General features: G+C 35.6%; 1 long non-coding RNA gene across 1 annotated transcript; it reads left to right on the top strand.

The window, feature by feature from the left end:
- The first annotated feature begins 9,002 nt into the window (after positions 1-9,002).
- LOC110905937 lies at positions 9,003-10,993 on the top strand. The gene is made up of 2 exons (XR_002573533.2): positions 9,003-9,267; positions 10,790-10,993. It is a non-coding gene; the product is annotated as an uncharacterized LOC110905937 (long non-coding RNA).
- The last annotated feature ends 5,741 nt before the right edge of the window (positions 10,994-16,734 follow it).

Below are 16,734 nucleotides of genomic sequence, written 5' to 3'. Positions count from 1 at the left end.
GACTCCGCCACTTTGACTAAGAACTAATGAATGTTAGGAATAGGATCCAAGAGATTGAGAAACAAATCTCCTGGAAATACGATCAGAGGTAACACCGTTACTAGAATATCACTTGACAAAAGGATCGTGGATTTATAAAATTGTGGTTGTGGTAATAGAAATAGTAAAATCAGTATGTGTAAAATAAATAATAAAACGGCTGTATATAGAAGCATGATATAATAAAAATTTTTAGAAATTTTGGTTGTTTACGTAATTATATGCAATTAAGGGTGACATTGAAATTACTTCTGGTATACTAATTATTTATCTATAAATTAGTTATCCAATGGAAAACACTAATAATGAACCTGTTAACGAGGTCAATCAATCTGAGCAACAATCAGGGGATCAATATATGACTAGGCAGGATATAGAAAATATCGTTGCTCAAGGGATAGCCAACACTATTCCAACAATGATAGCTCAAGGGATAGCCAACGCTATTCCAGCAATCGTTGCTGCTGTTAAAAATCCAATAGAATAATTCATTCCTAGCAAACGTATTTCTGAAGATAACTTCAGTAATAGCGTAAACGGAGGCAATGATCATGTTAATCATGATAAGGAACTAGGACAAGCTCCGCTCCCTAAGAAAAGGAAAGTTGCAACGCCTGGTTACACTTACAAGGAGTTCATTGCCTGTAAACCTGTAGAGTTCGCAGGCAATGAAGGGGCAACTGTGGCACTGCGTTGGTTAGAGAAAACCGAGGCAGTGATCAGAATAAGTAAATGTGTTGAGGAAGATGAGGTTATGTACGCTTCGCACCTTTTCAAAGAAGAAGCATTAGAATGGTGGAATACAGTGTTACAAGCTAAAGGAAGTGACGTGGCCTATGCCATGAGTTGGGAAGAATTTAAGCAATTAATAGAAAGAAAATTCTGTCCCGAATATGAGAAAGAGCAAATGGCAAATAAGTTTTTAAGTCACCGAATGGTAGATGTAGATTGTCGAGGGTATACTTCAAAATTCTTTGAGTATGCCAGAATTGTACCTACTTTGGCTTCGCCGGAACCGGTACTTATCTCTCGCTATATCTGGGATTTGATTAGTGAGATTCGTGACATTGTCAAAGCTGCGAGACCCCGCACGATTGACGATGCGGTAGAGTTAGCCAACACTCTAACTGACGGACTGATACGCACTCGAGAAGAGAATAGAAAGAAGAATTTAGCCCAGAAAATTTCCCAAGAATTTCATATAGATAATAGTAGCAATTTCAGAAAAAGAGGAACCGGGCAATTTTCCACTATCCCATTTTGCAATACCTGCAAGGGAAAGCATTTTGGAAAATGCAAAGGATGCTGCAATTACTGCAAAATTCCAGGACATCGAGAAGAAGATTGCAGGAAAAAGAAGGCAATAACCTGCTATAATTGTGGAGAAACCGGACATTTTAGAACAAACTGTCCAAACTTAGGCAACCCAGCAAACGAAAAGACGAAATCTGCAGAAGGGACTACCAAGAAAAACGCAAGAGCTTTTCAATTAACCACTCAGGAAGCTGAACTAATTCCTGACATCATAGTTGGTACGTTTTAGTTCACAAACGTTTATGCAAGTATTATTTGACTCTGGTGCAAACCAAAGTTTTATAAATACTTCATTCTAACAAGCCCTTAAATTACCCTTAACCAACCTTAGGCAAACTTTTACAGTTGAAACGGCAGATAGGAATTCCGTTAGAATAAATAAGATTTTGCGAGAAGCAAAGATAGAATTAGGATATAAATTTTCTGCAAAACTTGTTACTAATAAATTTAGCCGGATTCAATGTTATATTAGGAATAGATTGGTTAATAGCCAACCATGCTTGAATTCTCTATAATAAAAGTCCATAGAAATCCATACACCCGCAAGAAAATTAGTAAAAAAATCACCGGAGATAAACCACAAAAGTCACTGAAATTTAATTTCAGTAATGAAGTTGGCCAATTATTCAAGGAAACAAGGAATAGCATATATATGGTATAATAATTGTTAATACCAAAGATAAGAAAATAGAAGACATTCCGATTGTATCGGAACATCCTGATATTTTTCCCCTAAGACCTATCAGGATTATCACCCAATAGAGAAATAGAATTTAGAATTCATCTAATTCCAGGAACTGTACCGATAGCTAAGACACCATATCAATTAGCACTTATGTTAGCATTAAAGAAACAATTAGAAAAATTTATAAGTAAAGGATTTATACGATCAATTTTCTCCCCGTGGGAAGCTTCAGTATTATTTGTAAAGAAGAAGGATGGATCAATAAGAACGTGTATTGATTATAGGGAATTAAGTAAAGTTACAATTAGGAACCGATACCCATTACCTAGGGTTGATGATCTTTATGATCAATTGCAAGGAGCTAGGTATTTTTCTAAAATAGATTTGTGCTCCGGATATCACCAGCTGAAAGTACAGGAAGAAGACATACCTAAAACTGCTTTCAGAACTAGGTATGGACATTACGAGTTTACAGTCATGCCCTTCGGGTTAACAAATGCTCCAGCAGCATTTATGGACATGATGAATAGAATCTGTAAACCGTATTTGGATAAATTTGTAATCGTTTTTATTGACGACATACTTATTTATTCCACAAATCAGAAGGAACATTGTGAACACTTACATACACTCTTAACTTTGTTAAGAAAGGAAAAGCTTTATGCCAAATTCTCGAAGTGTGAATTTTGGCTGCAGGAAGTACTATTTCTAGGACACATGGTGAATCATGAAGATATTCACTTAGATCCTGCTAAGATAACAGCAAATTACTAAATGGAAAATTCCGCAATCCCTAAATGGAAATTAGGAATTTTGTAGATTTAACCAGATGCTAAAGGTAGTTTATTAAGGACATTTCTCAGATAGATATATTCTTAACTAAGCTAAAACAATTAAGTTTAAATAAGAATCTAAACCAGAAGAAGCCTTTAGAATCTTAAAGTATAATTTAACAAATGTCCCAATCCTAGCCTTACCAGAAGGAACAGAAGATTTTAAAAGTATATGGTGATGCTTCAAATCTAAAATTTGGAGGTAGGATAATGCAACGCAAAAAGGTAATTGTGTGTGCATCAAGGCAATTGGAAAAGCATGAAGAAAGCTATACCACTCAAGATTTAGAATTAGGAGCCATAAAGTTTATCCATAAGTGACTACGACTGTGATATTTAGTATCACTACGAAAAGGCTAAAAACGGCTAAGGATCGCAGGAAGAGTTATACAGATACTAGACGAAAGTCGTGGGAGTTCGAGTTGGAAACAAAATACTATTAAAAGTATCTCCTTGGAAAGGAGTTATTAGATTCGGTATGAAGGGAAAGCTAAGTCCAAGGTACGTAGAACCATTCCTATAATCCAACGTATAAGATTAGTTGCTTATTATTTACAACTACCAGAAGAATTAATAGAGGTACATGATGTGTTTCATGTATCCAATCCCAAGAAATGTCTATCAGACGAATCTCTGGTAGTACCTCTTCAAGATGTAGAGGTAAACGAAAAGTTGAAGTTTGTAGAAAAACCACTACAGATCAAAGATAGAAAAGTCAAGTTTCTCAAACACAAGCGACTAGTACTGATCAAGGTCAAATAGAATTCAAAGAGAGGACCAGAATATATCCAAGAACTGGAATCCGTAATGAAGCGAAAATACCTCATTTATTCCAGTAAATCTCGAGGACGAGATTTTTCTTAAGGTGGGGAGGATGTAACAACTCTCCTGAAAATTAGTAATTAGGATAATAATTATCTATTAAGGAAACCCTAATTGAGACACCCAAGTGATTTGGCATAAACCCTAAAATTTCCGGAACAATCGAAATCAAGATCAGGGCCCCTAAAACTCAAGGGGGGTTAACCCTAGTTGAACGATTATCTACTTAAATCGTTGTTTAATTTTAATTGGACCAAACTGTCAACTCAGCATAGCTAGTCCCGACCCTAGGCACCTATATATAGACTGCTTCCCTTACGGACCGTAAGGGAAATGGCATACGGTCCGTAAGCGAGGCTATTTTTCGGGTATAAATAGAGGACCTTGGGACTTGATCTTGGAAGTTAAAACGACGCTAAAATTCCGATTTTACGTCGAATTATATCAGTATTCGTTCAAATTAACACACACAGGTCACGAAGTGCTGCCGCAATCAGGGTAATAACTCGATCGCTATTACGATTCAACGTCCGATCGATTATAACTATCCAACGATTGTCCGAGTGCTGCTCAAATTGAGCTTCTACTTTGATTATTCATCGTGATTTCGACTTGAATATTTGAGTGATGTTCGAATTCGGACTATGCTCTGTTATTCGTTGTGAATCCGATTGAATTATTAAGTATTGCACTTGTTAATCGTTGTGAGGGTTTAATCTCGTGAATTGACGTAACTGCAGTATTAAGTTACTAACCTATTGTGTGTGCATTATTATCAAATTAGGTTTAATCAAGGCTAATCAGTAGGCTTATACTTTGCCCGTTAAATCTGCAATGTGAGTCATTCTCCTTTCATCAACTGTTTTACAATACCTCAAATTATTTTCAAAATATTATAATTACAGGGATTAAGTCGTGGTTATCTTGACCGCTGGTTAATGGGGTATTGTGCACATTACTAATTTCTCACAATTAGGCAATAAGCCCTAACAGGGGTTAGGCTAATAAGACCTAACAGTGACAAAACGTCGCTAATTGGGTGACTGGACCCAATAGCGGTATGACCATCCTCACACGGGTGGCAAGGCCAGATATTAATTAAGATACTGCCATAGTAATCGCTCTTATGCTGTAATTTATAACTATGTGTCATTTTATCAAAATGAATGATTCACTCAGTATTTCCCCGCTGACAAAACCTTTTTACAACATGTTTCAGGTGACTTACTGAATTAAGTACACGTGCTACGGAGCACTATCAAGCTTGAAGTAGTGGCTCAAATAAATAAATAAACATGTTTGTAAAATAATGAAATTATGATATTTACGGGGTTTATCCCGAAGTGTAAATAAATAATACTCGGGCATATTTTCAAATTTAAAACGATCCTGTTAAGACTTCCGCTGTAAACATGAATACCACGGGTTTTCTGTCTCGTGGCTCCTGGACCGGGTCAAACCAGGTACGGGGGCCGTGACATAAAGTGTGAGACTGACGCAACAAATTAACACAACGGTTATGGTTATGAACCGGGCCTTACCGGGTTAGTTTATATTAGGTTTTGGACCTTTATGGGTCACTTGGGCCAAGCTTTAGGCCATGTGGGCCAAGCAGGCCCAAGGGAAGCCCATGTAGGGAAGTGGGCTTGGGTAAGTATATAAACAAGTTTCTAACTTGTTTTTAGGTTTGAACCTCTTGGAGCCTCATTTACACAAATTCTATAGTCAGAGAGAGAGAGGCGATTGGTGGTGAAAATACTTGTACCAAACGTTTTGCTAATTCATAGTAATAGAACGTGTGCAAGTATTGAAAGTGATTCGGTATTGTTCTTCGTATTTTCAGTTTTTCATTTTATTTCTTGAATCTCACCAAGTTTGGATTCCGCACAAACTTGGTGATTGTTTGATATCATTGAAAGATCCGGTTTTCGGGACTAACACATGCTGAACTTGAATTGTCCTCCAGAACACCTGCACATACAAATGAACTTAACTAGTTTTGAATTGGAACCCAATCCATGTTGGACTTGAGTTTACCAAATTCATCAACATATGACATGAACGACCTTTCACAATCTCTTTTATATTCAAACACTTTTATAAAAATTTTATCTGAAAATCTAACTTTTTTTTATTTTTTAATTGTTTGATTAACCAATTTTTCCTCCTTTATTCTTTCTTTTGTCCTCATATTTGTATTTGATGAATTCATTTTACTTGACTGATCATTCTTTGGAGAGCAAAATGATTCATCAGAACTAGTATCTGAATCCACAGTAGTATCTGAGGACAAAATCTTTTCTAAATACTCTCTCGCTTTCTTCCTTTTCTTTCCCAGTCTATCTTTCTGCCGTTGTGATAATTTGATTCTTTGGTCTTTGGGCTTTTCTTCTATTTTCTTAGTTTTCTTAGCTATTTTATGAGATTCAACCCTCGATTTCTCTTTGATCTCATTGGGCAATCTCTGGTAATATGACCTCTGATTTGACATTCATAGCATCTTCTCGTCTCAAATCTCTGACTCTGGCAGTTAACAACAATGTGTCCTTTAATTCCACAGATGTAACACACCATGTTATCGTACCATTCTCCACATTCCAACCAAACACTCAAATCATAACATTGATTTGCCTTGTGGTAATCATCACTTCTCTTTTTTCTATCATCATAATGATTAGTCTCTGAAGAATCTTTATTCCATCTTCTCCTGTAAGCTTGATTTTCACTGTAGTCAAACCTGCACCACTTATTACCAACTTTTTGTGAGTTCTGTTTTTCAAATTTTTGTGAATTTTTGTTTTTGTAATGATTTGATTATTGAACCGATGATCTTTTATTTTGATTTTGAACATTTTTAACATTTTGTTTTTGTTCCCTATTTTGCTTAGAAGTTGAACATTCACCTGTTTCAGCAAATTGTGGAATAGTTTCCTTAAAATTTTCTTTTAATTTCAAAAATATATTCTTTTTATCATTTTCATCATCAGATTTATCATCACAATCCTCAATTATGACTTCGTCATAATTTGTGACATCGTCACTTTTCGATTTTTCACCGATAGAGTTTTGTTTTTCGTGTTATCCGGTACAACCGTTTTTGTTTTGCCCTTTCCTGACGGTTTATACCCAATACCACGGTTACAAAATTCATATTCGTCCTCCCCAGTTTCTTCATTTTTATTGATCGGTTTTGGAACTATATTATCAAGCATTAAAGACGAAGCTACAAAACCTTTCAATTTATTTTCCAAATCTTCAATTTTATTTTTAGTAATCTCAGCATCTTGTTCGAGTTTTGTGATTTTTTCTAGATGCGAGTTTATTATATTTTGCTTTTCAAAATCATTTTTATTTAAAATTGATTTTTCATTTTCTAAAAAATTTTAGTTGATTTTTCAAATCATTTTCTAATTTTATAAAATTTTTGTTTTCTAATGTCAAACTTTCCACATCTCTCAAAAGTTTGACATTTTCAGATTTTGATCTTTCACATTCTGAGCACTCAGGTTCAGAACATGAAGTTTCATTTGTTTATATGTCTGATTCTTTGACTTCACCGTTCTGCACCTCATTCTTTTCTTTCTCATGCTGAATACTTTTTGTGATTTTTTCTTGATGCGAGTTTATTATATTTTGTTTTTCAAAATCATTTTAATTTAAAATTGATTTTTCATTTTCTAAAATTTTTAGTTGATTTTTCAAATTGATATCTCTTCAGCATGCATCCGACATTCTTACCATGTACGGTCTTATCCTACTAAGTAACTCATAATACCGTTCTTTCAATTGATCCAACGATTCATGTTTTTTACACCGAAATTGTTTAAATCTCTTAACCCAAATGTTTCTTTTAATTCCATCCAGCAACCACGGATGCATCTCAACACCATCATCCCAATCATACATTTTTATACTTGAAATTTTTGTAGATTGAAAACTTGATTCAAAAATATTTTCTCGTATTGACCCACTTACAAGCCCAATCAAACTTCGTTTCACACTAGAAGCCCAAATTTTTAATGCCCAACTAATTTTGGCCCAATACAAGATCCATTTGATTGTTGAATCAAACTATCAAAACCCACTATTTCTATCGTTTAAGTGAGGCCCAAAGCTAAACTAAAAACTTTCGGCTCAAATCCCTTAGTAAAAATTCTTTTTATATCTCAACTTTTTATTACTTCAAAATTTAATTTTATGAAATATCAAAAAGAAAAAATATTGAATTGCTGATGATTTTTTTTATTTTTGAAAACAAAAACTCTTAAACTTTTAACCTAAAACTCACATCACCACATTATTACCTTTTCACACTTTATTTATCTCAAAAATCCTAATGCCACTAATGACCTTTCAACCGTCACAAGCAAAATCACCCACTTTGCACTAATTCTGGTTCTTCTCTTCTATTTTGTACAACTTTGATAAGCAAACCACTCTAATCTCTTATATCAAATGAGTAAACTTGTATCGATCACTATACTTCAACAACAGCTGCCACACAATCGATACCTTTTCCTATTCCATTTCGATCGATAACCAGCAATAACATTCAGCCGCTGACAACAACTTTCAAGTCAGTTTAAACTCATAACAACTTTCAACCTACGCAAACACAGCAACTACTTTTTTTTAACAAACAACAATAACTCTTCAACACACATTCATCTGCTGCTTTCTGTATTGACCTTTTTACCCTTCTTCGTTCCAGATTCAATCACTCAATACTTCAGTCTCCGATGAAACAAACCTGAATTACTTATCAAAACTAGATCTTTTTCTATGGTTTCGAACAGAAACGACAACAAGAAATTCGGCAAAACTTCCGTCCGAACAACAACTATTACTGCGGGTTTAAACTAGATCAGATTTGCTACAATTGTTTTTTTTTTCGATTAACAATGTGACAACCCGAATTTTCGAGGTAAAAACCATTAGTTTCGCTTTTATAAAAAAAATTATACTTATCTTATTCGACGAATCAGTTATCTATAATATACTTATTTAATTTATAGTGTGCAAACGTGTAGTCGAAACCAAATCCATGTCATGTTGAACTAACCCAAACAATTTGAACCAAAGCTCATGTCTCACGTGTCGATCACACGATTCAACTCACTCACCCACTCGTGTAGCTCGGAACTTACAAGACTTGAACCATAGCAAAACAAAATTATACCTTAATATTAGTTAATTACTTATACCTTTATATTTAATTGACTAATTAGACATTCATATTTGTTGTTCATATGAAAATATATATATATATATCATAATAAACAATATCAAAACACTTCGAAGTGTGATCTGCTACTTTATATGTGCAGCCCACAATTCCCTTTTTATTTCATCTCTTGGTTATCGGCCCACTTATCCAAAACCGTCCAAACAATTAATTTCCCTATTATATGTAGTTATGTTCGTATTTCTTGCTTGTGCACAACAAATCCTCAAACCCTAAAAGAAAAAATACGGTTCCTTCTGCCTCCCTTCTGTGTACGCATACAAGGCACAAGCAATCCCAAGTTCGTTCGGTTTTCAAGCTCTAGCGATCCATCACTCTTTCTAAACTCGGTAACACGTCTAATCATTTTTTTAATCATGCTAATCATCCGTGATCATGGCTGCGTTTTTGTATATTTCTGATGATTATAATGTTCTATGTTAATACATGTAGTATGTGTTGCTAGGAATGATGTTTGCATGGTGATTAAATCGTTTATGTCTTCGGTTATAGACTTATAGGATATTGTTTGTGGGTTTAGATCTGGATAGTTCTTGATGTTTTGGGTGATTAATAATCTGAGTTTTTGATGATGACCTGCTGTGGGAGATGTTAAGTGTCGTTGTTGTTCGCTAAACATGTAAATGGAACCGTTAGAACTCGCGTAGGAACATTAATAACGAAAAACGGTAGGTTGTTGATCAGTTACAACCGACTTCAGTTGGATGTAACCGGGTCATAACTTAACGAAAATTGGATTTTCTTGAGTCTATAACGTGTTATTTTAAAATACGCTTCTAATGGCATTGGAATCATGATTTACGGGTCTCGTTTGCTATTTAAGAAAAAATATTTCGTTTCAGCAATTAAAGCTGCGTTTGTCTGCAGAAAACGCAGCTCACGTTTCGTGTCAGAACTTGGTATGTGTTTACTGTTTAGACTTGAAAATTTTACTGTGGATGCTTTTAAGTGTTCGATTGACACGTCCTGAAAATTTTTCGGAATTTTTCTGTCCACGAACTATTCCGGATAACACTCCGAAAACTGTCCGAAAATGGACTATATGGCTGAATTTATATTGAAGAGTATTTTAAGTCTTTCGTGACATTTGTGTTGTCGCTAACCTATGTCGTGATAAATGCATGCATGATATTTAGTATTGTATAATAAAATGTGCAACGTGCTAGATACGTGTAGGATTCGTGTTTCCACGTGAGCACACCCACTAACCCTTAAACGGTAATCTTGTTAGGACGTGATTGACCGGTTCCACCTCGCTTATTTCTTTCCATAACTTAATCTGCCAAGCTAATCTAAGGAGAGTTCACACTTTTCTAAAGAGCTTGTAATTCCCGGTGGTTTGGGAATGGAGCAAACAACAACTATCCCCCTTGGATGGGATACAACCTGCGTATTCTCCTTGGGTAGAATACGTACAACCTCGTCCCCCTGGTGAGGGACGGAAACCGTTATTTATATTACATGTCTTAAGCGGACTAGACGGAACTCTATCTGAAAGTCCCCACTCATTTTTATAACGATTAATTATCGGGCCAATGGCGAACGGGTTATTTGTTAAATAGCGCTATTAGGTTTGACAAAAAGCCTCACATCGTGCCACAAAGGATGGGCGTGGACTAATATACTTGGGCACTTAGTCAATGACGATAGACATTGACTCGGGGCACTAAACATAACTACAGTCAGTAGTCGGTATGGTACGAGTCTAGTAGTTTAAAACAATCGGGTAGCTCCCCATGACATGTTTTATAAGAACAGAGTAATTTAATAAACTTATGTTTTTTTGGAACAACACTAAACAACTGTGAACTCGCCAACATATTTGTTGATACGTTACTACATGCTTTGCAGGTCGTTAGGTACATGGCTGGAGCTTGCACAAAGGGATGGTCGTTGTGGCAGGGAACCATTTGTTGGATTCTCATTGAACATTATGAACTTAACAATTTATTGGGTTTTTAACTTTATGCTTCCGTTGACACTTAAACTTGGTTTTGGATATTTGTTTTCATAAACACTAATCGTATTGATTGTGATGGACTTTATTTACTTTTATTTATTGTTCAATATGATTGGTGGCATGATCCTGGTCAGTCACACGCCTCGCGGTAGTACTCCGCATGTTGTCTATTGAGAAAGTCATTGCCTATGTGTCACGCCAACTAAAGGTTCACGAAAAGAACTACACTACCCACGATTTGGAGTTGGGAGCAGTAGTGTTTACACTCAAGATATGGAGACATTACTTGTACGGTACCAAGTGCACTATCTACACCGATCACAAGAGTGTCCAGCATATCTTTGATCAGAAAGAGCTGAACATGCGACAACGTCGGTGATTCGAACTCCTAAACGACTACGAGTGCGCAACCAAGTATCATCCAGGCAAGGCCAACGTTGTGGCAGATACCCTCAGTCGAAAGGAAACCAAACCAAACCTAAGCGTATACGTGCGTTACAGCTTACTATTCACTCAAATCTTCCTGCTCAAATCCAAAACGCTCAGGTTGAAGCACTGAAGGAAGAGAATCCCTTAGCTGAATCCATGCGGGGCATGGAAAAACAACTCGAACGCAAGGAAGACGGCATATACTACTTCATGGAACGTATCTGGGTTCCATCCTATGGAAACCTACGAGATCTTGTGACGGACGAACCACACAAGTCTCGTTACTCGGCGCATCCTGGTTCTGACAAGATGTACCAGGATCTCAAGACTTTGTACTAGTGGCCCCACATGAAAGCTAACATAACTACCTATGTTAGTAAATGATTGACCTGTGCTAGGGTTAAGATCGAATATCAAAAGCCATCAGGGTTACTACAACAACCAGAGATCCCAACATGGAAATGGGAACAAATTTCCATGGATTTTTTCACTGGTTTACCTAGATCTCAACGAGGGAACGACACCATCTGGGTGATCGTGGATCGACTGACTAAATCTGCACACTTTTTAGCAATCAAGGAAACTAATAAGTTTTCTACACTCGCAGATATCTATTTGAAGGAAATCGTGACCCACGTTTTGCATCTGATTTGTGGAAGGCGATGCACAAATCCTTTGGTTCACGTCTAGACATGAGTACTGTTACCACCCGCAAACGGATGGTCAGACTGAGCACACCATCTAAACATTGGAAGACATGTTGCGAGCGTGAGTCATAGACTTTGGTAACGTCTGGGAAAGACACCTGCCTTTGGTTGAGTTCTTATACAACAATAGCTACCATACCAGTATTAAGGCTGCTCCATTCGAGGCTTTGTACGGACAGAAATGCCGATCACTTCTATGCTGGGCTGACGTTGGCGACAGCCAAATCACTGGCCCAGAACTCGTACTCGACACAACTGAAAAGATTACCCAAATTAGACACCGAATGGTGGCTGCTCGTGAGCGTCAGAAAAGCTATGCTGATAAGCGTAGGAAACCCCTGGATTCCAAGTTGGCGATAGAGTTTTGCTAAAAGTTTCACCTTGGAAAGGTGTGGTTCGTTCCGGCAAACGTGACAAACTTAATCTGCGTTATGTCGGACCCTTTGAAATCACTGAGAAAATCGGCACAGTAGCGTACAGACTGACCCTACCAGAAAAAATCAGTGGTGTACACAACGTTTTCCACGTGTCAAACCTGAAGAAGTGTCTGTCAGATGAGACTCTCATTGTTCCTTTCAAGGAACTTACTATCGATGACCAACTACGTTTTGTCGAAGAACCGATGGAGATCATGGACCGGGAAATCAAAACTCTTAAGCGTAGTAAGATACCTATAGTTCGAGTTCGTTGAAACTCACATCGTGGCCCAGAGTTTACCTGGGAACGGGAAGAGCAGATGATCCGCAAGTATCCCAATTGTTCAAAAAATGGTGCATTTAACGTTGAAGTTGCTACTGAATTTCGGGACGAAATTCCAAACCAACATGGGGATGATGTAACTCCCCACGAAAACATTCAACCACACTAGCCTCTTCAACGACTATTTGCAAATTTCGGGACGAAATTTCTTTCAACTTGGTGATGATGTGACAACCCGAATTCTCGAGGTAAAAACCATTAGTTTCGCTTTTATAAAAAAAAATTATACTTATCTTATTCGACGAATCAGTTATCTATAATATACTTATTTAATTTATAGTGTGCAAACGTGTAGTCGAAACCAAATCCATGTCGTGTTAAACTAACCTGAACCATTTGAACCAAAGCTCATGTCTCACGTGTCGATCACGCGATTCAACCCACTCACCCACCCGTGTAGCTCGGAACTTACGAGGCTTGAACCATAGCCAAAAAAAATTATACCTTTATAATAGTTAATTACTTATACCTTTATATTTAATTGACTAATTAGACATTCATATTTGTTGTTCATATATATATATATATATATATATATATATATAGGATCACGCTAAAATGAGAACCACCTCGAGTTGTAAGAACCGCGAGAGCTTTTTGATCCGGGCCTTGGTGGACCAAATTTTTTTTTTCAGAAACGTAGATGCATGTATAAAAACAACATTTGTAAAAAAAAAATTCAAAAAAAAATGTCGTGGGTGTAGTTTTGAGCAATACAAGTTTGTGTTTACAGGACCCGTAAATTTTCCGACCAGATTTACGGGTCTCGTAAACACAAACTTGTGGCGCTCAAAACTACACACACGACATTTTTTTTGAATTTTTTTTTACAAATGGTGTTTATATACATACATCTACGTCTATGAAAAAAAATTGGCCCACCGCGCCCCCTACGGTGTAGTTCTCACGGTTCTTACAACTCGAGTTGGTTCTCATTTTAGCATTCCCATATATATATATATATATATATATATATATACATATATATATATATATATATATATATATATATATATATATATATATATATATATATATATATATATATAGGGGACCGCTAAAATGAAAACCACCTCCAGTTGTAAGAACCGCGAGAACCAGTTCCTAGCCATTAGATCTTTAAGATCAATGGATGAGATTAAAAGTAACTAAAAATAATATTAAATAATTTTTTTCTTATTATGTTTTTAATATTTTAATCTAAAAGAGTAATTTAGTAAAAAGACTCTATTTTGTCCTTTTGTCTTTATTGTTTTTTATTAGTTTTTTATATTATTATATTTAGTTTTTATTTTTGAAACATAATTTTTTTATTGAAAGCATTTAAAAATTCAGATTTTTTTAAAAGATTTTTTATACATTTTACGTTTTGCGCTAAACTTTTTACGTTTTACGTTTTTACGTTTTACGCGTCGGCTTTTTCACGCCGGGCTTTTTCATCACCGTTTTTACGTTTTACGTGTTACATTTACGTAAAACTTTTTTACGTTTTTACGTTTTACGTAAAACTATTTACGTTTTACTTAAAAAGTTTTACGTTTTACGTTTTACCTAAAAATTTTTACGTTATACGTTTTACGTTTTTACGCTTTACGTTAAAAAGTTTACGGTTTAACTTTTTTTTTTCAAAAACTTTTTTACGCAAAAACGAACGCACCTAGAAATCGCATACTCGGGAGGTGTCTCAGATATATCGTTATCATCATCGACTAGGGGGGGAAAAGATAAAAAAAACCATCAAAACAAAGTGCATCTCGAAAATAAAACAGGGTTTAGCTTAGATTATCCGATAATAAAAAGGCTGCAAAAGTGGGCTTGCAGGTTAAAAAAACCTACCCTCCGCAGTCCTTGCCGCGCCATCGTCATCTAAATCTACGTTTTTTTTTTCATCATCGCCACCCCAATCAACCATATCAAAACCCACAGATCAAAATCCCCAACATACCAAATCAAAACAAACATCAAGAACACAGGCCAAAATATGAAAATCCCCAATATACCAAATCAAAACAAATATCAAGATCAAAATCCCCGACATACTAAACCCAGAAAAATAAAAAACACAGGCCAAAAAATACCAGAGAAATCAACAACACAGGCCAAGGAACTCATGAACTAGTCTTGAACCAACTAAAAACCATAACCTCCAAAGTCGACCAGAGCATCAACTCGTCGGGAGGAGACCGGGACCTCCGCCGCTCACGGCGGCGCTGCCGCCGGCCCACCACCCAGCCGTTGAACCGCCACCACCAGTCTTGAACCAACTAAACCCATAACCTCCAAAGTCGACCAGAGCATCAGCTCGTCGGGAGAGAGACCGGGACCTCCGCCGCTCACGGCGGCGCTGCCGCAGGCCCACCACCCAGCCGTCGAACCATCACCACCAGCCACTAACCCACTATTAGAACCACCACCCAGCCGCCGGTCCACCACCCACCCTTCTCACCTCCGGTCACCAACAACAACCACCTTCTCACTCATCATCGTTCATCATTTATATGTGTGCAGTGTGTTTTAAGAAAGAGAAAGTTGCTTCAAAATGGGTATAGATGAATTAACGTAGAAGAAGTTTGAAATTAAGAAAGAGAAAGTTGCTTCATGAGGTGTCAGTTTAGGTAATTTAAATAGAAAGAGAAAGAGAAGATTGGACTTCTCTGACTTTTGTAAGAGAAGAGAGAGAGGATTGAAATTAAATGAAAGAGGCAGTCAGTTTGGGTAATTTACCAAAATGCCCAATGAGGTGGCTATCTCTAATTGGTTAATATCAGTTCTCGTGGTTCTTACAATTGGAGGTGGTTCCTATTTTAGCAGCTCCCTATATATATATATATATATATATATATATATATATATATATATATATATATATATATATATATATATATATATATAGGATTAAGATCATGAGTGAACAACTTCTTAAGAGTGAACTAATCTTGGCCCTTGATCATTTTTTTAGATTAAAATGGTAAGATTGACATTAGCCAAGTACTTTTAATTAAAATCACTTAATTTTCTCCTCTCTTAACTCTCTCTCTCTCTCTCTCTCTATCTCTCTCATTTTTAGTTATTTCTCTATTATTTTAATTATAAGAGATTGAAGGGCTAATGTTTTTTTTTAAATAAACTGTTATGTTCCTTTTAAAATTAAATATTAAACACGTGTGTATACAGGTCAATATATACAAGACTTATACACTTGTGTATTATTACGCCTTGTTTTCACGGGTTAGTATAAACCAGATTTATACACTTGTGTATTATTCAAGTACATATGTGTATACAGCTCGGTATATACCAGACGTATACTTGTGTATTACTACATATTGTTTCCGCTATACATCTTTTCATCAAACATTGATCTAATACATATATGTATAGAGAATGTAATTAAATATTTTTAAGTGTCTTCTAGCTGGAACAATATTTGATAATGTTTGTATTTTTTTTAAAAATTATGAAATATTAAGTTAGGTAATATGTGAGAGAAAAAAAATATAGATAATGTAATTAAATATTCTTTTAATTGGAAAGAGAAATCGGGAGAGAGAAAAAATTAATTAATTAAATAAAGATAGAAATATACAATTATACCCTTGTGTCTATTAAAATACTTGTAAGTTACAAAAGATAATTACAATCTTGCCATTAAAGAAAAAATCTAGATCTACAAAATCAATGGTGAGGATAAGTTCATTTTGTTCACAAATAAATCATTGTTCACTCATGAACTCTACCCTATATATATATATATATATATATATATATATATATATATATATATATATATATATATATATATAGGGTAAAGTTCATTTGAGAACCACCCTTATTGCGAGAACCGCGAGAACCAATATGAACACAAAATAAAATCTAAAAAAAATCAAAAAAGCACTCAAAAAAATTTTTAATATTTTTTTAAAAAATTCGCTATATTTCGT

The sequence above is a fragment of the Helianthus annuus genome, chromosome 16 (genome assembly GCF_002127325.2).
Source record: "Helianthus annuus cultivar XRQ/B chromosome 16, HanXRQr2.0-SUNRISE, whole genome shotgun sequence".
Classification (NCBI taxonomy): domain Eukaryota; kingdom Viridiplantae; phylum Streptophyta; class Magnoliopsida; order Asterales; family Asteraceae; genus Helianthus; species Helianthus annuus.
Note: the sequence above shows the minus strand (reverse complement) of the source record. Positions and strands in the feature narration are given on the sequence as shown.